At 42.6% G+C, this 26,235-nt stretch overlaps 1 long non-coding RNA gene across 1 annotated transcript; it reads left to right on the top strand.

The window, feature by feature from the left end:
* On the top strand, positions 1–23,165 carry LOC129646479 (uncharacterized). Its single transcript, XR_008711975.1, has 3 exons — positions 1–140; positions 5,373–5,510; positions 22,860–23,165. It is a non-coding gene; the product is annotated as an uncharacterized LOC129646479 (long non-coding RNA).
* The last annotated feature ends 3,070 nt before the right edge of the window (positions 23,166–26,235 follow it).

The raw sequence follows: 26,235 nt of genomic DNA, 5'->3' as shown, positions 1-26,235 counted from the left end.
GGTATCCAGATTCTACAATAACCAGTTAGCCCCAGGAAAGCTCGCAATTGTTTTCGAGTCGTGGGGGAGGGCAACTGGAGAATTCCTTGTACCCGATCAGAGGACAGCCTCCTGGACCCGTGTGTAATCTGAACTCCCAGGTAAGTGACCATCTGTGCCTTAGCATGGGAGACTTTATATCCCCTTTCTGCCAAGAAGTTTAGAACCTGAATTGCATGGTGTTGGGCGCTTTTCTCATCTGGAGAGCAGATTAGTAGGTCATCTACGTATTGTAATATTTTCCCATTAGGTCCCAGGTCCAGATCTAGGAGATCCCAGCTAAGTGCCTGTCCAAATAGGTGGGGGCTATCTCTGAACCCCTGAGGTAATACTGTCCAAGTCATCTGTTGGTGTTTTTCTCCTGGTGCCTCCCACTCAAAGGCAAAAAGGTATTGGGATTCTTTAGCCAGTGGTATGCAAAAAAATGCATCTTTGAGATCCAAGACTGTAAACCATTTAGCACTGGGTGGGATTTCTCCCAAGATTACATAGGGATTGGGTGCTGTGGGATGGAGGGGGACTACAGCTTCATTTATAATCTGGAGATCTTGAACCATTCGCCAGGTTCCATCTTTTTTCTTTACTGAGAGGATTGGGGTGTTACATGGCAAACTGGTGGGGACCAATAGCCCACAAGCAAGGAATTTATTTATTAAAGGCTGTAGTCCCTCCCAAGCCTCTCTTTTGAGAGGATATTGTTTCCGGTTAGGAAACCGAGTGGGATCTCAGAGGACAATGATGACCGGTTCAGCTTGGTGGGCTCGTCCAGGAATCTCCTGGTCCCACACCTGGGGGTTAATTTTGTCTTCCCATAGTTTTTTGTCCCTCTCTATTGAAGGTGTAATGGGTTCTTCAGTAGTAACCAGGAGCTGTAGAGCTCTAGGGGCTGAAAAACTTCCCATCACAAGGGCGGTCCCCAGTTTAGTAAGTATATCTCTTCCCAATAAGGGGGTACGACACTCAGGGACCACCAGAAACTGGTGGGAAAATATTTGTCCATCCCAGAAACAAAGAAGTGCTTGGGTGAATCTTTTAGTGGTTGCTTTTCCTGTAGCACCCAAAATGGTACAGGTTTGGGAAGAGAAGGCTCTAGAGTAGGAGATCAAGACAGAGTAGGTAGCCCCTGTGTCAACCAAGAAATTCTCGAACCTACCTGCCACATCCAGTTGCACCCTTGGCTCCAGCCCCGTGATGGTTATCTGTGACAGGCAGGCTGGCTGGAGCGGGCTTCAGTCCTCTTGAACCATCGTGAGGGTAGGCTTGGTGCTTGACCTTGAGGCTCTTGGGTCCTGAGGGCAGAGTGCCGCCCTATGTCCCAGTTGATGGCATTTGAGACTTGTCACAGTTTGGACACTCTTTGACCCAATGCCCCGCCTGTCTACAGATCAGGCATCTGTCTCGTGCCTTGTCCCTCAAGGACTCGGGGTTTGCCATAGGGCTTCTCTGGAGGGCGGCCAGCATCTGGGCATGCCTTGTCTCTTTCTTTCTCTCCTTCTCCTGGGCCTTGGCCTCCTTCTCCTGTTCCCTGTTATAAAAGGTATTGGTGGCTGTCTGGACCATCTCATCTAAATAGGCAGCAGGGTCCTGCTGTTGCAGCTGCTGTAACTTAATTCTGATATCTGATGCACATTGGGACAGGAATTTGTCCTTTAAAATCACCCGTCCCTCGTAAGAGTCTAAGTCCAGATTGGTAAACTTTTGGAGTGCCTCTTTTAGCCTCTCCAGAAAGGCAATGGGGTTCTCATTGGGCTCCTGAGTTATTGCTGAGACTGGGCACAGTCCCACAAGTAATAGGCTTCTTTATGTTTCCATGGGTGGACTTCCTTAGGGGTGAGTCTTTCTGTAGCTTATCCTACCCAGAACTGTTACAACCTGAGAGCCAGGCCTCCCCGGGTCAGGGTGCAGATCCCCAGGCAGACTGAGGCATGACAGCCTCCTAGAGATCGAATCCCCGGGCAGATTGAGGTGTGACGGCCTCCCGAGGATTGGGTCCCTGGGCAGGTCGAGGTGTGACGACCTCCTGGGACCCCTGGGACTAAAGGATCCCCGAACAGGTTGAGGCGTGACAACCTTTCGAAGACCGATCCCTAGGCAGGTCAAGGCGTGATGACCTCCTGGGATCCCCCGGACTGGAGTTTGGGCGTCCCCAAGATCTCCAGTGTGACCAATGCTGGGTAGAATTAAGAGACTTGTAACTCATTGCTAGTTTGCCCACCATGGACGGGAATAGATACAATATAAGTTCATCTTACCCAGAACTGTTGCAACCTGACAGCCAGGCGTCCCCGGGTCAGGGTGCAGATCCCCAGGCAGACTGAGGCGTGACAGCCTCCTAGAGATCAAATCCCCGGGCAGGTCGAGGCGTGACAGCCTCCTGAGGATTGGGTCCCTGGGCAGGTCGAGGCGTGACGACCTCCTGGGACCCCTGGGACTAAAGGATCCTCGAACAGGTTGAGGTGTGACAACCTTTCGAAGACCGATCCCTAGGCAGGTCAAGGCGTGATGACCTCCTGAGACCCCCCGGACTGGAGTTTGGGCATCCCCAAGATCTCCAGTGTTACCAATGCTGGGTAGAATTAAGAGGTTTGTTTTGCCCACTGTGGATGGGAATAGATATGATGTAAGTTCATCTTACCCAGAACTGTTGCAACCTGAGAGCCAGGTGTCCCCAGGTCAGGGTACAGATCCCCAGGCAGACTGAGATGTGACAGCCTCCTAGAGATCGAATCCCTGGGCAGGTCGAGGCGTGACGACCTCCTGGGACCCCTGGGACTAAAGGATCCCCGAACAGGTTGAGGCGTGACAACCTTTCGAAGACCGATCCCTAGGCAGGTCAAGGCGTGATGACCTCCTGGGACCCCCCGGACTGGAGTTTGGGCATTCCCAAGATCTCCAGTGTGATCAGTATTGGGTAGGATTAGGGATTGGATATTATAGAGTATTTCCCTCCCAAGGCCAGCTATTTTCTGGTTGTCTCTCCAGAAGATTGTAGAAACCTTGTGGATCTGGATGGGGCTCAGGAAAAGAGCATGAAACAGGAGGGAAGGGGGCAGAGCACAACCTTTGAAAGAATGTCATAGCACAAGGGTATAATGTAAACCAATTAAAATCAATCGGGTCCAAGATGACAAGTCAACTTCAAGTAAACATTAATCCCCAATCTATAAGCCAACAGACACACCCAGAGGTGGCAAGACAGCTCCAAGGCACAAGTTCAGAAGAGGGAAGAGTGGGTGGTTCCCCAATGGCTGGGGTGATCCTCTCACTCATTAGCATATGAATTCCATCCCCTCACAAAACCTAGCCAGGCCTAATTCCATGGCCAAAGCCCTTGCCCTTGGCAGTGATTCACACCCTGAAGGGTGGCTTCTCTGGATCCTAACAAATCTACCTCTTTGTCTCTCAATGAATTTTTGCAATGAGACATCAGAGCCTGAGTTTCATTAGTTTTGGCCGGGCTTGAGTCCCGGGAGAGAGCTGAAGGACAGGAGGAAAAAGCAGTGGGAAAAACGTGCCAAGGAATCCCCTTCATAGCCCGCTGGAAAATTTGCTAAATATCTGACCGGTGCTCACAGTTTCATTGGTCTAATCTTTGGCAGAGAAGAGAAAGGACAGAAGAACCCCCACTGGCTTGTGTAACAGCTACTGGGTCTCAGCAGATAGCACCTTTGGGACATACTGAGGAGTAGCCTCTCCAGAGTCCCTCTATTGTGCCCGTGCTGCCCGCCTGTTTGCGGGAGGTTCAAGGAAACAAGAAATGAGAGATTGTAAAGGTCCCTCCAGCCATAGGAGCGAGGACCTCTTACCTTAACCGGAGGTCTTCTGGAATCTGAGACTGGGCCGCATGAGCTTTCTGCTGAGTTCGTTTTTCGCTGTCCCGGTTTCCAGCACAATGGGCCTTCCCCTGCGCTGGGTTTCTTCGCCTTCTGCTCCTAGCGCGGGAGCTTCACTGAGTTGGGCTCCTGTTGTGCTTGGCCTCTTCCACGTAGAGGTTGTTTCAGCCAAGTTTTATCCGAGTCACGGCACCATAGATGTCACGCGAGTGTATGTTCCTCGGTTCTTTGTCTCGTCACAACAAAGATTTGGAGCAAAGGACATTAAAGCCCTCGGCACATCACAGCTCTTGGGTCTTAGACAAACCGTGTTATAGCTCTTAGGCAAATCAGTGTTACAGCTCTATTTTATTTAGAAGATAGCAGGAGAGTGAGAGAGAGAGAGAGAGAAAGAAAGAGAGAGAGAGAAAAGAGCGCACACACGTGGGAGAGAGAGTCCGAGAGAAAGCGCTTTGGCTTCTCCTTTTATATGTTTTTTCTTCCACCTGGGCCTGCCCTATGCAAATTGGGCTTAGCCAGGAGTGCTGTTTGTTCTGCCTCAAGTTTTCACTCTGGTCCTTGGACCTTCCTTTGACCTTCCTTGTCTTTTAACCACCACCATTTTGGACTCCTTTTCCCTATTCTACCTACCTAACACCAGCAATCTTGATTCCAGCTTCTGCTTCCTCCAGCCCAGTATTTCTCGTGATATACTCTGCATATAAGTTAAATAAGCAGGGTGACAATATACAGCCTTGACGTACTCCTTTCCCAATTTGGAACCAGTCTGTTGTTCCATATCCAGTTCTAACTGTTGCTTCCTGGCCTGCATATAGATTTCTCAAGAGGCAGGTTAAGTGTTCTGGTATTCCATTCTCTTTAAGAAGATGGTATTCCCATCTTTGCAGCCAAAGATGGAGAAGCTCTATACAGTCAGCAAAAACAAGACCAGGAGCTGACTGTGGCTCAGATCATGAACTCTTTATTGGCAAATTCATACTTAAATTGAAGAAAGTGGGGAAAACCACTGGACCATTCAGTTGTGACCTAAATCAAATCTCAGGATTATACAGTGGAAGTGACAAATAGATTCAAGGGATTAGATCTGATAGACAGAGTGCCTGAAGAATTATGGACAGAGGTTTCTGACATTGTACAGGAGGCAGGGATCAAGACCATCCCCAAGAAAAATAAATGCAAAAAGGCAAAATGGTTGTTTGAGGAAGCCTTACAAATAGCTGTGAATAGAAGAGAAGTGAAAGGCAAAAGAGAAAAGGAAAGATATACCCATTGAATGCAGAGTTCCAAAGAATAGCAAGAAGGACTCTTACTCTCAGGCATATATGGCTTAGTCTAAACCCTCCCCTCAAAGAGCTCTTAGTAAGTGGTACACACATCTGGCAGTGTGACCTTCTTTTTGATAAATGGAAGCAGGGAAGAGGCTTTAATAAGGTCTGGAAGCAAGGTCAGAGGGCAAGAATCTAACTCTTTGGGTAACAAATTCCTCATTTTTTGTATTAGTAGATACCTACGGGTTCAGAGACACTGGTTCAAGTTGGACACATGCCCCTGGTTCCATGGGTTCCCTCACTCATGGGAAGGAGCACTGTTGGAAGAGAACCAGAGCATGGACCTCTGAAACGTGGATCTCATCCCAAGGTAGGGGATCCTCTACTCTCAGTCACATGCAAGGGAAGAAGCAAATTAAGGCCATTCGTATTATTATGTGAATGGTCAGTGATACTCATCTTTCAGTAAGGCTGAAATGACCCCTATATCTGAAATAAATGTGGTCATCAACCTTGAATTTTAAAGATTCATTTGTAATGTGGTTGTTTAAATCTTGGATTTCTCTTGTCAGATGGGTCAGCCAAAGCCTGCTTAGATTATAATATAGTTGAAATGATACTGAAAGAATAAGTGAGAGATGATAGTAATTCTGCAAAACTGGTTAATTACATACAAAAACATAAAACATAGGGAAATAAACCCCAAAGTCTTGTATTTCTTGTAATTCTTCATAAAATTTGAAATCTCTCAGTAATGTAAGAAAACTATGATCTTTTCTACCAAAGAGAAAGACATAAGAATTAAAAAAATTATAAATATTCACAAATAGAAAGATGTGTGAGTGTGTGTGTGTGTGTGTGTGTGTACCTGGCTTGTGAATAAGGTTCCTAAAGATGGCAGTTCATTGCCAGTCCTTTGTTCCCTTCCCTTCCTGGTTCCCCTTCCCCATAAGAAAATTTGGCAGGCAAATTTTGTGGACTTTATCTCAGCACGCTAATAAAGTAGTTCTTAAAATTCTGCAAGCCAAGCTTCAGCAATACATGAACCATGAACTTCCAGATGTTCAAGCTGGTTTTAGAAAAGGCAGAGGAACCAGAGATCAAATTGCCAACATCTGCTGGATCATCAAAAAAGCAAGAGAGTTCCAGAAAAACATCTATTTCTGCTTTATTGACTATGCCAAGGCCTTTGACTGTGTGGATCACAATAAACTGTGGAAAATTCTGAAAGAGATGGGAATACCAGACCACCTGACCTGCCTCTTAAGAAATTTGTATGCAGGTCAGGAAGCAACAGTTAGAACTGACATGGAACAACAGACTGGTTCCAAATAGGAAAAGGAGTTCGTCAAGGCTGTCTATTGTCACCGTGTTTATTTAACTTATATGCAGAGTACATCATGAGAAACGCTGGGCTGGATGAAGCACAAGCTGGAATCAAGATTGCCAGGAGAAATATCAATACCTCAGATATGCAGATGACACCACCCTTATGGCAGAAAGTGAAGAGGAACTACAAAGCCTCTTGATGAAAGAGGAGAGTGAAAAATTTGGCTTAAAGCTCAACATTCAGAAAATGAAGATCATGGCATCTGGTCCCATCACTTCATAGCAAATAAATGGAGAAACAGTGGAAACAGTGTCAGACTATTTTTTTGGGCTCCAAAATCACTGCAGATGGTGACTGCAGCCATGAAATTAAAAGACGTCTACTCCTTGGAAGGAAAGTTATGACCAAACTAGATAGCATATTCAAAAGCAGAGATATTACTTTGTCAGCAAAGGTCCATCTAGTGAAGGCTATGGTTTTTCCAGTGGTCATGTATGGATGTGAGAGTTGGACTGTGAAGAAACCTGAGCCCCAAGAATTGATGCTTTTGAACTGTGGTATTGGAGAAGACTCTTGAGAGTCCCTTGGACTGCAAGAAGATCCAACCAGTCCATCCTAAACGAGATCAGTCCTGGATGTTCACTGGAAGGACTGATGCTAAAGTTGAAACTCCAATACTTTGGCCACCTGATGCAAAGAGTTGAATCATTGGGAAAGACCCTGATGCTGGAAGGGATTGAGGGCAGGAGGGGGGACGACAGAGGATGAGATGGCAGGATGGCATCACCGACTCGATGAACATGAGTTTGAGTGAATTCCGGGAGTTGGTGTTGAACAGGGAGGCCTGGCATGCTACGATTCATGGGGTCGCAAAGAGTCAGACACAACTGAATGACTAAACTGAACTGAACTGATCCTGGACATGCCAGAGAACTAAAGTGAAAGAAAGTAAAGTCGCTCAGTCATGTCCGACTCTTTGTGACCCCATGGACTGTAGACTACCAGGTTCCTTCGTCCATGGGATTTTCTAGGCAAGAATACTGGAGTAGATTGCCATTTCCTTCTCCAGGAGATCTTCCCAACCCAGGGATTGCACCTGGGTCTCCTGCATTGTAGGCAGACGCTTTACCATTTGAGCCATGAGGGAAGTCGAAAGAGAACTAAAGGGGTGAGGAAAACAGTTAACATAAATCCTTCACTCAGAAGCCTACGAGTATTACTCATGACACCATCAACCAATAAAAAGACTTTGGGAAGATTGTGACTCTGTGTCCCTCAGCCGATGAGGAACCAGGGAAGGGAACTTGAATTCTAGGGATAAAATCAACTGGATTTCCCACTTGATGTGACTGCACACCAGACACCCAATCTTGAAAGACCATAAAGTCTGGCTTCCGACTGCACCTTGTGTCTCCATTCTTTGAATCTGGGCTGGTTAGCAAGCATGTTTCTCACAGTAAAAACTTTTTATCATAACTACAGTAGCTAATACCCTGGGACCATTTACATCAGATTCTCCGTAACTAACACTGAAATTCAAGAAGAGAACTTAAAGAGCAAGGTGGTGACCTTATATTGTTTTGTCAGGTAGAACCTGGAGCATTGCCTTTGGGCATGGCTAGCATCCAGCCAGTATGGATGCAAGGCTATATCTGATATTTATGAGCAAATCCATGTAGTCAGCATCTATGCCTTCAGTTCAGTTCAGTTCAGTTGCTCAGTCATGTCCGACTCTTTGCGACCCCATGAATCACAGCACGCCAGGTCTCCCTGTCCATCACCAACTCCCGGAGTTCACTCAGACTCATGTCCATCGAGTCAGTGATGCCATCCAGCCATCTCATCCTCTGTCGCCCCTTCTCCTCCTGCCCCCAATCTCTCCCAGCATCAGAGTCTTTTCCAATGAGTCAACTCTTCGCATGAGGTGGCCAAAGTACTAGAGTTTCTTACTACTGTCTAAATATTTTGTATATTATCCTTGTTTTCTGAATCTGTTCATTATCTTTGGGGGAAATCAAATAAAAATTACCTGAAATGTAATCTTAAACAAGCTGTATGCCAGAAACTAAGAAATGTATTTTAAATACAACCTTACAATAAAACCTTAAAATAAAACCTTACAATAAATCACAATCAGATATAAAAGTAATGTTACTGGTCCTCCACTATTCAATTTTCATTAGAAAGTGAGCTTTGCTTTGTTTTTTTGTTGTTGTTTTTTTGTGTGTGTGGGTTTTTTTATCTTTTAAGAGGATAGGCAGAGAGCACATAGAGGCAGCCTTGATTCAGAAGACAGGAGGTGTTCTACATTCCCAGTAACTTCCTGCCCAAATCTTACCAGATTTTTCTGACTGAGTTAAAACAGCCCCCATATAACTATGGGGCCTTCCCCGGTAGCTTAGCAATAAAGAATCCACCTGTCAATGCAGGAGACACAGATTAAGTCTGTGGGTTGGGAAGATCCCTTGGAGAAAGCTATGGCAACCCACTCTAGTATTCTTGCCTGGGAAGTCCCATGGACAGAGAAGTCTGGTGGGTACAGTCCACGGAGTTGCAATGGACTGCAATGGAGTTGCAATAATCAGACACGAGTTAGCAATTGAACAGCCACCATCACCATCTAACTATAGGACTACATGACTGTGAGATTTCTGAATTTACTGAATCCATACAAAAGTCAGAACCATCCCCAACTATAAATAAATAAGCTTCAAACCATAGATGAAATGAACACCAATCAGCTCCTGGCTGAGAGGCTAACCCTGTTATTTCATTACCTTCACAACAATACAATGCTAGGTTTTGAATGGTTTATTACTGTTTGGATTTTTTTTTTAATATTATTGTTTAGATCCCATTTCTTAAAAGACGCTTACTCCTTGGAAGGAAAGTTATGACCAACCTAGATAGCATATTAAAAAGCAGAGACATTACTTTGCCAACAAAGGTCCGTCTAGTCAAGGCTAATATTTTTACAATGGTCATGTATGGACGTGAGAGTTGGATTGTTAAGAAAGCTGAGTGCCGAAGAATTGATGCTTTTGAACTGTGGTGTTGGAGAAGACTCTTGAGAGTACCTTGGACTGCAAGGAGATCCAACCAGTCCATTCTAGAGATCAGTCCTGGGTGTTCTTTGGAAGGACTGATGCTAAAGCTGAAACTCCAATACTTTGGCCACCTCATGTGAAGAGTTGACTCATTGGAAAAGACTCTGATGCTGGGAGGGACTGTGGGCAGGAGGAGAAGGGGATGACAGAGGATGAGATGGCTGGATGGCATCACCGACTCTATGGACGTGAGTTTGAGTGAACTCCGGGAGTTGGTGATGGACAAGGAGGCCTGGCGTGCTGCGATTCATGGGGTCGCAAAGAGTCAGACACGACTGAGCGACTGAACTGAACTGAGATCCCATTTAAAGGGACTTTACTCTACAGATAATACAAAACAAGGAGAGAAGATGGAAACCTCAGTTAATCTGTAATAACAAATAGGAAAGTTTCCTATAGTAAGAGTTGGGCGAGACAGAGGAACTTTGAGATTGGACAGCAGAATGTCTGTCAACTGTGAAAGATGCCTATATGCAATTCTCCAAACTGGAGAAAGACTCAGTTATGTCTTCCCACACAACCAGCATTTTATTACTGTGTGACATTGTCCTATATCGACCAGTATCACAAGAAATACTTCCTCAAATTAAATGGCATAATAAAAGTAGTTACAACCTATTCACTGGAATATTTGTTAGTAAAGTTTATATAGCAGACCTTTGATGGCTTCCCTTTGATATAGAATATAGGATGAGGAAACTGGACTCTGGCCTTCCATTGATTTCCTGGAGGGGGGGTGGAGGGTGCACCTTCACATACACACACACATACACACTGGACATACAGACTATTTTTCATTAATTATGTAGTATACACTTGTTTATATATAAACAAGTTTTGCCAAGAAAATGCACTGGTCATAGCAAACATCCTCTTCCAACAACACAACAGAAGACTCTACACATGGACATCACCAGATGGTCAACACTGAAATCAGATTGATTATATTCTTTGCAGCCAAAGATGGAGAAGCTCTATACAGTCAGCAAAAACAAGACCAGAAGCTGACTGTGGCTCAGATGATGAACTCTGTATTGCCAAATGCAGACTTAAATTGAAGAAAATAGGGGAAAACACTAGACCATTCAGGTATGACCTAAATCAAATCCCTTATGATTATACAGTGGAAGTGAGAAATAGATTTAAGGGACTAGATCTGATAGATAGAGTGCCTGATGAACTATGGACTGAGGTACATGACACTGTACAGGAGACAGGGATCAAGACCATCCCCATGGAAAAGAAATGCAAAAAAGCAAAATGGTTGCCTGGGGAGGCCTTACAAATAGCTGTGAAAAGAAGAGAAGCGAAAAGCAAAGGAGAAAAGGAAAGATATAAACATCTGAATGCAGAGTTCCAAAGAATAGCAAGAAGAGATAAGAAAGCCTTCTTCAGCGATCAATGCAAAGAAATAGAGGAAAACAACAGAATGGGAAAGACTAGAGATCTCTTCAAGAAAATTAGAGATACCAAGGGAACATTTCATGCAAAGATGGGCTCGATAAAGGACAGAAATGGTATGATCCTAAGAGAAGCAGAAGATATTAAGAAGAGGTGTTTTGTGGAATTTACTCAGCGTTTAAATGTTCTGATGTATAGAACAGTCTTATGGACTCTGTGGGAGAGGGAGAGAGTGGGAAGATTTGGGAGAATGGCATAGAAACATGTATCTATCATGTATGAAACGAGTTGCCAGTCCAGGTTTGATGCACGATACTGGATGCTTGGGGCTGGTGCACTGGGATGACCCAGAGGGATGGTATGGGGAGGGAGGAGGGAGGAGGGTTCAGGATGTGGAACACATGTATACCTGTGGCGGATTCATTTTGATATTTGGCAAAACCAATACAATATTGTAAAGTTTAAAAATAAAATAAAATTTAAAAAAAAAAGAAGAGGTGGCAAGAATACACAGAAGAACTGTACAAAAGAGATCTTCACGACCCAGGTAATCACGATGGTGTGATCACTGACCTAGAGCCAAACATCCTGGAATGTGAAGTCAAGTGGGCCTTAGAAAGCATCACTACCAACAAAGCTAGTGGAGGTGATGGAATTCCTGTGGAGCTATTTCATATCCTGAAAGATGATGCTGTGAAAGTGCTGCACTCAATATGCCAGCAAATCTGGAAAACTCAGCAGTGGCCACAGGACTGGAAAAGGTCAGTTTTCATTCCAATCCCAAAGAAAGGCAATGCCAAAGAATGCTCAAACTACCGCACAATTGCACTCATCTCACATGCTAGTAAAGTAATGCTCAAAATTCTCCAAGCCAGGCTTCAGTGATATGTAAACCGTGAACTTCCAGTTCTTCAAGCTGGTTTTCGAAAAGGCAGAGGAACCAAAGACCAAATTGCCAACATCCTCTGGATCATTGAAAAAGCAAGAGAGTCCCAGAAAAAACATCTATTTCTGCTTTATTGACTATGCCAAAGCTTTTGACTATGTGGATCAAAATAAACTGTGGAAAATTCTGAAAGAGATGGGAATACCAAACCAACTGACCTGCCTCTTGAGACATCTGTATGCAGGTCAGGAAGTCACAGTTCAAACTGGACATGGAACAACAGTTCAGTTCAATTCAGTTCGGTTGCTCAGTCATGTCCGACTCTTTGCGACCCCATAAATCACAGCATGCCAGGCCTCCCTGTCCATCACCAACTCCCGGAGTTCACCCAGACTCATGTCCATCGAGTCAGTTATGCCATCAAGCCATCTTATCCTCTGTTTTCTCCTTCTCCTCCTGCCCCCAATCCCTCCCAGCATCAGAGTCTTTTCCAATGAGTCAACTCTTCGCATGAGGTGGCCAAAGTACTGGAGTTTCAGCTTTAGCATCATTCCTTCCAAAGAAATCCCAGGGCTGATCTCCTTCAGAATGGACTGGTTGGATCTCCTTGCAGTCCAAGGGACTCTCAAGAGTCTTCTCCAATACCACAGCTCAAAAGCATCAATTCTTCAGCGCTTAGCCTTCTTCACAGTCCAACTCTCACATCCATACATGACCACAGGAAAAACCATAGCCTTGACTAGATGAACCTTTGTTGACAAAGTAATGTCTCTGCTTTTGAATATACTATCTAGGTTGGTCATAACTTTTCTTCCAAGAAGTAAGCGTCTTTTAATTTCATGGCTGCAGTCACCATCTGCAGTGATTTTGGAGCCCAAAAAAATAAAGTCTGACACTGTTTCCACTGTTTCCCCAACTATTTCCCATGAAGTAATGGGACCGGATACCATGATCTTCATTTTCTGAATGTTGAGCTTTAAGCCAAATTTTTCACTCTCCACTTTCATCAAGAGGCTTTTGAGTTCCTCTTCACTTTCTGCCATAAGAGTGGTGGCATCTGCATATCTGAGGTTATTGATATTTCTCCTGGCAATCTTGATTCCAGTTTGTGCTTCTTCCAGCCCAGCATTTCTCATGATGTACTCTGCATAGAAGTTAAATAAGCAGGGTCACAATATACAGCCTTGACATACTCCTTTTCCTATTTGGAACCAGTCTGTTGCTCCATGTCCAGATCTAACTGTTGCTTCCTGACCTGCATACAAATTTCTCAAGAGGCAGGTCAGGTGGTCTGGTATTCCCATCTCTTTCAGAATTTTCCACAGTTTATTGTGATCCACACAGTCAAAGGCCTTGGCATAGTCAATAAAGCAGAAATAGATGTTTTTCTAGAACTCTCTTGCTTTTTTCATGATCCAGCGGATGTTGGCAATTTGATCTCTGGTTCCTCTGCCTTTTCTAAAACCAGCTTGAACATCAGGAAATTCACGGTTCACGTATTGCTGAAGCCTGGCTTGGAGAATTTTGAGCATTACTTTACTAGCATGTGAGATGAGTGCAATTGTGTGGTAGTTTGAGCATTCTTTGGCATTGCCTTTCTTTGGGATTGGAATGAAAACTGACCTTTTCCAGTCCTGTGGCCACTGCTGAGTTTTCCAGATTTGCTGGCATATTGAGTGCAGCACTTTCACAGCATCATCTTTCAGGATATGAAATAGCTCCACAGGAATTCCATCACCTCCACTAGCTTTGTTGGTAGTGATGCTTTCTAAGGCCCACTTGACTTCACATTCCAGGATGTTTGGCTCTAGGTCAGTGATCACACCATCGTGATTACCTGGGTCGTGAAGATCTCTTTTGTACAGTTCTTCTGTGTATTCTTGCCATCTCTTCTTAATATCTTCTGCTTCTCTTAGGTCCATACCATTTCTGTCCTTTATCAAGCCCATCTTTGCATGAAATGTTCCCTTGGTATCTCTAATTGTCTTGAAGTGATCTCTAGTCTTTCCCATTCTGTTGTTTTCCTCTATTTCTTTGCATTGATCGCTGAGGAAGGCTTTCTTATCTCTTCTTGTTAGTCTTTGGAACTCTGCATTCAGATGCTTATATCTTTCCTTTTCTCCTTTGCTTTTCACTTCTCTTCTTTTCACAGCTATTTGTAAGGCCTCCCCAGGCAGCCATTTTGCTTTTTTGCATTTCTTTTCCATGGGGATGGTCTTGATCCCTGTTTCCTGTACAAATGTCACGAACCTCATTCCATAGTTCACCAGGCACTCTATCTATCTAGTCCCTTAAATCTATTTCTCACTTCCACTGTATAATCATAAGGGATTTGATTTAGGTCATACCTGAATGGTCCAGTGGTTTTCCCTACTTTCTTCAATTTAAGTCTGCATTTGGCAATACAGAGTTCATCATCTGAGCCACAGTCAGCTTCTGGTCTTGTTTTTGCTGACTGTATAGAGCTTCTCCATCTTTGGCTGCAAAGAATATAATCAATCTGATTTCAGTGTTTATCATTTGGTGATGTCCATGTGTAGAGTCTTCTGTTGGGTTGTTGGAAGAGGGTGTTTGCTATGACCAGTGCATTTTCTTGGTAAAACTCTATTAGTCTTTGCTCTGCTTCATTCGGTATTCCAAGGCCAAATTTTCCTGTTACTCCAGGTGTTTCTTGACTTCTTACTTTTGCATTCCAGTCCCCTATAATGAAAAGGACATCTTTTTGGGGTGTTTATTCTAAAAGGTCTTGTAGGTCTTCATAGAACCGTTCAACTTCAGCTTCTTCAGCATTACTGGTTGGGGCATAGACTTGGATTACTGTGATATTGAATGGTTTGCCTTGGAAACGAACAGAGATTATTCTGTCGTTTTTGAGATTGCATCCAAGTACTGCATTTTGGACTCTTTTGTTGACCATAATGGCCACTCCATTTCTTCTGAGAGACTCCTGCCCACAGTAGTAGATATAATGGTCATCTGAGTTACATTCACCCATTCCAGTCCATTTGAGTCACTGATTCCTAGAATGTCGACATTCACTCTGCCATCTCTTGTTTGACACCTTCCAATTTGCCTTGATTTATGGACCTGACATTACAGGTTCCTATGCAATATTGCTCTTTACAGCATCGGACCTTGCTTCTATCACCAGTCACATCCACAGCTGGGTATTCTTTTTGCTTTGGCTCCATCCCTTCATTCTTTATGGAGCTATTTCTCCACTGATCTCCAACAGCATATTGGCCATCTACTGACCTAAGGAGTTCCTCTTTAAGTATCCTATCATTTTGCCTTTTCATACTGTTCATGGGGTTCTTAAGGCAAGAAAACTGAAGTGGTTTGCCATTCCCTTCTCCAGTGGACTACATTCTTTCAGATCTCTCCACCATGACCCGCAGGCGGCTGTAACCAGTGCACTAAGCGCGGCTGAGAGGAGCTACCCCATGTCCGAGGTCAGGGGCAGAAGCCGGGAGGACCCCATGCCCGAAGAGCGGTGGCCAAGAGGAGTTACCCCACGTCCGTGGTCAGGGGCAGTGGCCAAGAGTGCCAGACTGCAATGGCGCAGGAATGGTCGAGAGGAGCTACCCCTCGACCGAGGTCAGGGGAGGCGGCCGAGAGGAGCTACCCCATGCCAGAGGCCAGGGGCGACAGCCGGGAGGACCAACCCCATGTCCAAGAAGCAGTGGCTGCGTGGGTGCAGGAGGGCCTAAAGGAGCTATCCCACATTGAAGGTCAGGAAGGGTGGCCATGAGGAGCTACCCCTCATCCAAGGTAAGGAACAGCGGCTGTGCTTTGCTGGAGTGACTGTGAAGAGATACCCCACGCCCAAGGTAAGAGAAACCCAAGTAAGACGGTAGGTGTTGCAAGAGGGCATCAGAGGGCAGACACACTGAAACCATACTCACAGAAAACTAGTCAATCTAATCACACTAGGACCACAGCCTTGTCTAACTCAATGAAACTGAGCCATGCCCGTGGAACAATAGACTGGTTCCAAATAGGAAAAGGAGTACGTCAAGGCTATATATTGTCACCCTGCTTATTTAACTTCTATGCAGAGTACATTATGAGAAACGCTGGGCTGGAAGAAGCACAAGCTGGAATCAAGATTGCCGGGAGAAATATCAATAACCTCAGATATGCAGATGACACCACCTTTTAGGCAGAAAGTGAAGAGGAACTACAAAGCCTCTTGATGAAGGTGAAAGTGGAGAGTGAAAAAGTTGGCTTAAAACTCAACATTCAGAAAACGAAGATCATGGTATCCGGTCCCATCACGTCATGGGAAATAGACAGGGAAACAGTGGAAACAGTGTCAGACTTTATTTTTTTGGGCTCCAAAATCACTGCAGATGGTGACTGCAGCCATAAAATTAAAAGACTCTTACTCTTTGGAAGAAAAGTTATGACCAACCTAGATAGCATATTGAAAAGCAGAGACATTACTTTGCCAACCAAGGTCCGTCGAGTCAAGGCTATGGTTTTTCCAGTGGTCATATATGGATGTGAGAGTTGGACTGTGAAGAAAGCAGAGGGCCGAAGAATTGACGCTTTTGAACTGTGATGTTGGAGAAGACTCTTGAGAGTCCCTTGGACTGCAAGGATTCCAACCAGTCCATTCTGAAGGAGATCAGCCCTGGGATTTCTTTGGAAGGAATGATGCTAAAGCTGAAACTCTAGTACTTTGGCCACCTCATGCGAAGAGTTGACTCATTGGAAAAACTCTGATGCTGGGAGGGATTGGGGGCAGGAGGAGAAGGGGACGACAGAGGATGAGATGGCTTGATGGCATCACTGACTCGATGGACGTGAGTCTGGGTGAACTCCGGGAGTTGGTGATGGACAGGGAGGCCTGGCGTGCTGAGCTTCATGGGGTCGCAAAGAGTCGGACACGACTGAGCGACTGAACTGAACTGAACTGATACTTGTTTATAGCTGAAGATAGACTATGTTGTTAGATTTTGTGTCTTGTTAAATTTTGTGACTTAAAATTTACCTACAGTAAAAAATAAAAGCAAGCATATTGCTTAAAACACACTTTAGCTAAACTCTGATTTTAAAGACTAGAAACAAACTGTTTATCCAATGACAATTTTCTCTTTCTTCTGAAAAAAACAAATACTAATTTTCCTTTTGACTATCAATGTGCTCAGCTGAATATTACATTTACAAAACTTTTTCTTTCTGGCTAGTAGTGGTGAACAAGCTATAAGCAAGGTTGTTTGCTGGAACATTTGGGAGAGTGCTTTTTTGCCTATGTGTCTTGGCTGCATGGAACTCAGACATGAAGACAGGAGCTAAGACAGCCATTTTAACACTATAAGGCCAAAGGTAAAAATGTCACAGGTATCTAGATCTTGACTATCCTGAGCCACTGAAAAAGAGCTAGCCTCTGTTTACTTCTAGATTTCTCATTATGTGAGAAAAATTAACCCTTGTCTCCAAGCCACTGTCATTTTTTTTAAATACTTAATTAAGTCTAATTCCAACTGATAGAAAGGGTAAGTAGGAATCATCTTTTACTTGTCTTGAACAAAAAGGTAGTCTAAAACTCAAAATGAATCAGATACTCAGTAAGTGTTTACTAAAATGTATCACCACAGCTCAAAAGCATCAGTTCTTCGGTGCTCAGCTTTCTTTGTGGTCCAGCTCTCACATCCATACATGACTACTGGAAAAACCATAGCCTTGAATCCAGTCAGCCCTAAAGGAAATCAGTCCTCACTATTCATTGGAAAGACTGATGTTGAAGCTGAAACTCCAATACTTTGGTCACCTGATGCGAAGAACTGACTCCTTGGAAAAGAGCCTGATGTTGGGAAAGATCGAAGGCAGGAAGAGAAAGGGACAACAGAGGATGAGATGGTTGGAGGGCATCACTGACTCGAAGGCAGGAAGAGAAGGGGACAACAAAGGGTGAGATGGTTGGAGGGCATCACTGACTCGATGAGTTTGAGCAAGCTCCGGGAGTTGGTGATGGACAGGAAAGCCTGGTGTGCTGCAGTCCATAGGTTCACAAAGAGACACGACTGAGCAACTGAACCGAACTGAAATGTATCAAACTAATATTTCACACAGCTTTTTACTATTTATAAACTGGGTTTCAGAAGCACTGCCTTATTTGAGCACTGCAAACGTCAAGTAATTCAGTCATTATTTATTGGGCATTTACTATATGCTGGAGGCTGAACCAGTGGAAACAGTGTCAGACTTTACTCTTTTGAGGCTCCAAAATCACTGCAGATGGTGATTGCAGCCATTAAATTAAAAGGCACTTACTTCTTGGAAGGAAAGTTATGACCAACCTAGATAGCATATTAAAAAGCAGAGATATTACTTTGCCAACAAAGGTCCATCTAGTTAAGGCTGTGGCTTTTCCAGTAGTCATGTATGGATGTGAGAGTTGGACTGTGAAGAAAGCTGAGCACCAAAGAATTGATGCTTTTGAACTGTGGTGTTGGAGAAGACTCTTGAGAGTCCCTTGGACTGCAAGGAGGTCCAACCAGTTCATCCTAAAGGAGACCAGTCCTAGGTGTTTATTGGAGGTGTTCATTGGATGCTGAGCTGAAACTCCAATACTATGGCCACCTCATGTGGAGAGTTTACTCAATGGAAAAGACCCTGATGCTGGGAGGGATTGGGGGCAGGAGGATAAGGGGATGACAGAGGATGAGATGGCTGGATGGCATCACTGACTCACATAAGAGTTTGGGTGAACTCCGAGAGTGTGATGGACAGGGAGGCCTGGCATGCTGCGATTCATGGGGTCACAAAGAGTCGGACACGACAGCAACTGAACTGAACTGAACTGAAATGCTGAACCAGGTGCTGGAGTTACCTATTTTAAGAAACACAAAAGCTTAATTCAACAAATAGAGCTCATATTCTTGAAGAAGGTAAACTGATTAAACAGAAAAAAAACAAAATTCAGTACAATAAAGAAGAGATAGGAGGCCAAGATAAAAATGTGGAACAGCATTGGGTGCTTCATAGATTGGTTAAGAGAGAGATGGCATCTGAAGCTGACATCTGTAGAAACTAGCTATGAGAACAATGGACGGCAAGTATGAGGAGTGGGTTCAGAGCCTCTGAGGCAGAACAGGCAGCTATAACAAAGGCCTCAGGAAAGAACTTGGCTTTCTCAGGAAACTAGAGGATTAGCGGAGATGAAGCAGTGCACAAAAGAGAAGGTGTCTAATATGTCTTAAATACTCAAGAAATATTTGTTGAAAAACTATAGTGAAATAATACTATGAATATAGTTAATCAATTATAATAGGACTGAATTAAGATATTAAAAACACACTAAAATCGCTCAGTTTTTAAACTTGACTCAGTAGCTTGTGGTTTACCAACAATACTCTCCTCATCATAAACTAAAACATAATAACTAAATGACAGTAGATGAGCTCATTGATAAAACTGATATGTTTTTAACTTGCAATATTTTTTCACAGTTCAATTCACTTTTTGAGTATTGTTAACATTAATTCACTTATTAGAGTGTCCATCAAAATTACCAGAATCAGTGAATGAGATTGAAAGGCATTAGACTGGAAGTAATGAAGATAATTTTCAACATTTTCTTCACTTTGCTCTATGCATGATCATGCTCAATCAGATGCTAAAAGGATTTTAGTAAGGTTTGTTGAAGAGGGTGGGGGAAACTTCTTGAGAAATAAAGGCATCAACTGCCTTCATTCTGAAAGTATCTACCTTTATTTGATCAGGACATATACAGAGTAAAATTTCTAAATATTTGATTTGATATTTGAGGTTAAAAATGGATAGAATCTTTCATCAAAAACAGAGTTACTCATTATATATCATTTTGGTGAACATTTTAATTTTTAGGTTTTAGACCAACCCACTCCAGTACTCTTGCCTGGAAAATCCCATGGACGGAGGGGCCTGGTGGGCTGCAGTCCGTGGGGTCACTAGGAGTTGGACACAACTGAGCGACTTCACTTTCACTTTTCACTTTCATGCATTGGAGAAGGAAATGGCAACCCACTGCAGTGTTCTTGCCTGGAGAATCCCAGGGACGGGGGAGCCTGGTGGGCTGCCGTCTATGGGGTCACACAGAGTCGGACACGACTGAAGCGACTTAGCAGCAGCAGCAGCAGTATTTTTAAATTTACCCAAGATATGTATGAACTTGAAGAGGAAATATACTTTTGAGAGTAAGTTGCTGATCATTCTTCATTTTCTAAGTGTTACTTATTTATGAAGTATATAAACTATACTTATATATGAAGTATAGTTTATTTCATATCTAAATATTATTTTTGAATGTATAAGAAAGTTTACATATTATAGCTCAAGCACTATAATGAGCATTACTATATTGAATGGATCTGTATATACTAAGATATCAATAAAATCACAAGTCCTATAATTTTTTTTGGCCACCCCTCACAGCATGTAGGCTCTTATTTCCCTGACCAGGGATTAAACCAGCACTTCCTGCATTGGTAGCATGGGCTCTTAACCACTGGGCCACCAGGGAAGTTCTCCTAAGGTTTTCTTTTTTTTTTTTATGAAGATTTTCTGTGTCCCGTGTTTAGAAACTGTGATTCAGTAAGTCACTGGATAAACATTGAAGTTCTTTTTAAAAATTCTAATTATTTTGGTACAGAAGTTTTGACCAGCTTGAGGGGAAAATAAACAAGCAGCAAGCATTGCCCTCAATTTTTCAGTTATCTAGTAAAGGTTGGTAAAGAATCTGCCTGCAGTGCAGGAGACGCAGTTTGATTCCTGGGTTGGGAAGGTCTGCTGGAGAAGGGATAGGCCACGCACTCCAGTATTCTTGAGCTTCCTTTGTGACTCTGATGGTAAAGAATCTGCCTGCAATGTGGGAGACCTGGGTTTGATCCCTGGGTTGGGAAGATCCCCTGGAGCAGGGAAAGGTTACCCACTCCAGTATTCTGGCCTGAAGAATTCCATGGACTGTATTGTCCATGGGGTCTCAGGAGTCGGACACCACTGAGTGACTTCTCTTTCTCTTTCACTTTCAGCCATAGGAGGAAGACAGTATTGTTTCCTGAGAGCAATAGTATCAGTTTTGTCCATTGTGTGGAAGAATAAATAAACATATCTTAGTTTAAATTACTGAGTATATCTTGAGAATGAAACTGTAACCTAGCCGAAGAGTAATTTCAGTATTTTTTTTTAACTAGAAACTTTTTCCCTCTAGCTGTCTGCAGAAATAGATTATTTCTAATTTCCTGATTTAGTTATAGTCATAGTGTACATAAAAACAGATTTGATTTTCTTGGAATCAAACATAAAATGAAAGCCTAGGCCTTATCACTGAAGCAAGACAGCAGTTTTGCAGAGCTGTGTACATCCTTTGAACTCAGATGACATTGTCTCAGAGGAAAAGATGTTTGATGAGTTTTTTACACTTTAAAGCTCTTGCTAAGGAAAATGAGCTAGGGATCTCTTTTGGTAGAATTGAAGGGGGGTGGATGATTTCGTCTTCAAAAGATGAGGGAAAAAGTGTCATTTTCTATTTCCCTTAAGTATCATTCTTTCAAATACTTGTGTGACAAGAGGTTCAACAGGCTTAGATTTGGGGTTTTAGTTTTTCACAAATACATGTAGGACTTAAATGGCCCTGTACATCAAAAGGAAGAGAGAGGGAGAGAGAGAGAGAAAAAAGAAAATCCCCTGGAAAGAAGAAAATAGTGCAGAAAACTCTTGAAAAATATAGTTCATAAAATTGCTAAAATAAATCAATATACTATAATTTGAAAGGAAATTAACAATTGAAACTCAAAAAACTGAATTAAGTAACATTTTGTACATTTAATTCAAGTTGTCAATGATAAACCAAGTGAGAAATACTCTCTAGAGATAGAAACTTGTAAATGCATTGGTTCATTTAACAAATATATATTATACATCAAGCTCTGTACTAGGTCCTATTTACCTGTACAGAAGATGAGGTTAGATTGAGTAAACAAAGAACAATGAGAAATAAGGTGACACAGAGTGGAAGGAGGGAGGAAAGGATGAAATGAACAGAGACTGAAAGGATAAGCAGTGCAGGAAGAAAGCCAAAATTGGAAGGATCGATGTGTTGAGAACAGTGAAGGCTCTGAGATTTTGTACTAAATACAAGCTGACAAATCAGTCTGCTAAGGTTTCATATATGGCAAAATACAGGAGAGTCTTGGGTCAGAGACAAAGAACTTTTACTTACTGCCCAGGAAACAGCCTGTACTTCAAGTCCACATAATTTTCCCTTGCTTCACAGATCCCTGAAGGCAATATGCTGATAGGTTCAGCTGGATAAAGTATACACAATGGGTTTGCATCACAGCTACGGGAACTTAAAATATAAACCCTGAATTGTATAAAGGCAAACCTACTTAACCAATTTTTGCCCCAAAGGGAGATATAATCTTCACTATCCTGAGCAATAAACAAAATGTCCCTCTACTTCAGGGGAAGATACAATACTTTCCAAAGCTGTGTGCTATACAAAATTCTTGAATCATTACTCCAGAACAAAGTCATTAGTGCCTCTGATTTACAGATAGCCAGAAACACAAGAGATCCATGGGAAATTTTCTCCCAGGTGGATGTAGAAAGTACAACAGTTTCAACTAGCAAATGTTGCTGTACTGTGAGACTTTATATCTTAATGGTTTTTTTCATTAGACCAAAATATTATTGGCATAAGTGATTCTTCCATATGATCTTTTAAAATTGTGCTCAGCTAAATCATTCCTAAACAACTGTTCGTTTACAACACACACACGTATGAACAGCCCATGATAAACTTACAAAGACATAGTGTTCAGGTATTTTCACCATACATGTTTTAAAAGTGGTTTTAAAGGATCCTAATTAACTATTTTTATTTATTCTTATTGTTGTCATCGTTTTAGAGAAAAAAATATATCATAGGGGTGTTTACCAAGTCTAGCAGTTTTAAGCCTCTTATTATGATTTTCTCCATGTCCTAATCTTTCTCATTTTTGGCAGTGTCAAAAACAGGGTTGGGGACGTCCCTGGTGGTCCAGTAGCTAAGATTCCATGCTCCTCATGCAGGGGGCTTGGGTTTGATCCCTGGACTTAGAACTGGATCCCACATGTCACAACTAAGATCCTCCATGCTTCATGAAGACCCAGTGCAGCCAAATTAAAACAACAACAACAACCACAGGGCACTTCAGCCTCATTATTGTGTTCTTTCACAGAGGGGTCATAACAGTATACTGTAACCTAACAAGAGAGAGATGCTTTTATTGTGTCTCAGCATGGATCACAGTGGTACCTTATTGTAATCTAAAATCTTGAAATAGTAACCTACACTTTGTTTCTGATAATTTCTGTAATATGGAGGCAGAGGTAGCTAAGATGGTAGACTGAGAAGAAACTGAACTCACTTCCTCCTGTTGACACACCAGAATTATGACTACTCACAAAGCAACTATCTATGAGAATGATCTGAAGATGAGCAGAAAAGATTTTCCACACCTAATGACAAAGAACCACTGCAAGATGAGTATGGAGGCAGACATAGTACAGTCAGGATGCACTCCTCTGGGCTGGCAATTCACAAAAAAAGAAACACCATAATCATTCAGGTCCTTCCCAAGGTTGAGGGTCTGTGCCCCGTATTGGGTTACCCATCCCAAGGGTCTAGCACCAGGAAGATGAGCCTCCAGGACATCCAACTTTGAAAATCAGTGATGTTTATGTTCAGGAGAGCTGGATGATAATGTAAAACAGAGACTCCATTCTTAAAGGGTATATAGAAATATCGCAATCTCTGAGTCCCAGTACATGGACAATAATTAGAAAGGGGTCTCTGCTTTTTGATCTTAAGAGAGCCTCCTGGAGAAACAGAAGGCAACTAGGCTCCTTGTAACAACAGGACACTGGTAGCAGCCTTTTTTAGGAGGTCATTCTACCATAATACCACCAGCAGTGAGAAGTGCCATTTTGGAATCCTTCCTCTAACCTGTTATTGCCTGGGATAGAGCCATACCATGCAGCATGTTGGCACTAGGCCTATTCCCCCTCTGGCCACACAGATGACCCCGCAGGGACCAGTCACCACCCTGCAGTGGGCCAGTACCAGCCCTGCAACCTCCCTGAGCCATGTAGACAGCTGGCTATACCAGCCTGAGCCACTCTGGGCTACCCATTCAATTGCAAGGGAAATATATCCCACCTTCCACCAGCCCAGAGCCACCACACAAGGCATGGCCTCACAGCCAGCTGAGCTTGGGGCTAGCCCACCTACCAATATGCCCACAGCAGTCAACCCTTCCACACCAGAAGTACATGCAGCCCACATAGAGCATACCTCTAGAGCACAGAGCTCTGGTGACCAGAGGGGAGTATGCTGCTGAGTCTGATAGGTGATCTGGAAGACAAAGTAGTGGAAATCATCTAATCTGTGCAGAGAAAGAGATTTAAAATATGAGGATAATTTAAAAGATCACTGGACAACATTTGCATTATGAGTCCCTTCAGGAGAGGAGAGAGAAAAAAGAGCAGATAAACTTGCTTGAAGAAATAATAGATGAAAACTTCCTTAAGCTTCAGAAAGAAATAGACATCTAAATCCAGGAAGTACAGCATCCCAAACAAGATGAACCAAAAGAAATCCATACAAAAACACATCATAATTAAAATGTTAAGAATTAAAGATACAGATAGAATCTTAAAAACAGAAAGAGAAAAGCAAAGAGTTATATACAAAGGAACTCTCATACGACTGTCTGCTGATGTTTAGCAGAAAGCTTGCAGGCCAGAAGGGTGTGGCACAATATATTTAAATTGATGAAAGGAAAAAAATTTAAAAAAGAAAAATACATCCAATAATATTCTACTAAGCAAGGCTATCTTCCAGATCTGAAGGAGAGATAGAGTTTTACACACAGCAAAAATGAAAAGAATTCAGCTCTAGAAAACTGGCTTTAGAAGAAATGTTTAGATGATGTCCATATAAGATCTGAAATGATAAAACTCCTAAAAAATACATACACAGTCTGTTCTTTGACATCAAAGCAGAAACTTTTTTTAAATCTGTTTCCTCAGGTAGGGGAAGTAAAAACAAAAATAAACAGTGGGACTACATCAAATTAAAAACCTTTTACACCATAAAAGAAATGATCAACAAATGAAAAGGCAGCCTACTGAATGGCAGAAAATATTTGCAAATGATATAACTGATAAAGAGTTAATATGGAAGAAAAGATGTTCAACATCACAAATCATCAGTGAAATGCAAATCATATCAATGAGATACTATTACACCTGTCAAAATGGCTATCATCAAAAAGACAACAAAGATGAGTGTTGGTGAGGACATGGAGATTGCACTTAACTCTGTTGGTGGAATTGTAAATTGGTTTAGTCATTATGTAAAGCTTCATGGCTGAGAAGGCAATGGCAACCCACTCCAGTACTCTTGCCTGGCAAATCCCATGGAAGGAGGAGCCTGGTAGGCTGCAGTCCATGGGGTCGCTGAGGGTTGGACACGACTGAGCAACTTCACTTTCACGTTTCACTTTCATGCATTGGAGAAGGAAATGGCAACCCACTCCAGTGTTCTTGCCTGGAGAATCCCAGGGACAGGGGAGCCTGGTGGACTGCCGTCTCTGGGGTCACACAGAGTCAGACATGACTGAAGTGCCTTAGCAGCAGCAGCAGCAAAGCTTCATGGAATTTCCTCCAAAAAAAATGCAAAAAAAAAAAAGCAATTTCACTTCAGGTTATTTATCTGAAGAAAATGAAAACAGTAATCATTGCAGCATTGCTTACAACAGCCAAGATACAAAAGCAACCTAAATGCTCATCAATAGATGAATCAATAAAGAAGTTGTAGTATATGTACACAGTACAGTATTACTCAGCCATAAAGAAAAATAAACCTTTGCCATTTGTGACAATACGGATGGATCTAGAGCCTATTCTGATAAGTAAAGTAAGTGAGACAGATAAATACTGTATGATATCACTTATATATGGAATTTAAATAAACCTAAACAAGCAAGCAAAAGGATGTGAAAACAGGTTTATATGTACAGAGAACAAAAGGGTGGTTGCCAAAGGTGGGGATATAGGGAACAAAATAAAGGAAGGAGATTAAGAGGTACAAACCTTCAATTATAAAATAAATAAGCTATGGGAATGCAATATAAGCATAAGGAATATGGTCAATAATCCTGTAATAACTTTATATAGGGACAGATTTTACTGGACTTATTGTGATGATCCTTTCATAATGTGTGCAAAAGTCTCAAATCAGTATGTAGTATATCTTAAACTATAATAGTGTATATCTAGGATATTTCAATTTTTTTAAAAAAACAATAATTTGAAAAGATAAATGCAGCCCATGATC

The sequence above is a fragment of the Bubalus kerabau genome, chromosome 3 (genome assembly GCF_029407905.1).
Source record: "Bubalus kerabau isolate K-KA32 ecotype Philippines breed swamp buffalo chromosome 3, PCC_UOA_SB_1v2, whole genome shotgun sequence".
NCBI classification, from domain to species: Eukaryota; Metazoa; Chordata; class Mammalia; order Artiodactyla; family Bovidae; genus Bubalus; species Bubalus kerabau.
The sequence above is the reverse complement of the archived record's forward strand: the minus strand, read 5'-3'. Positions and strand labels throughout refer to the sequence as shown.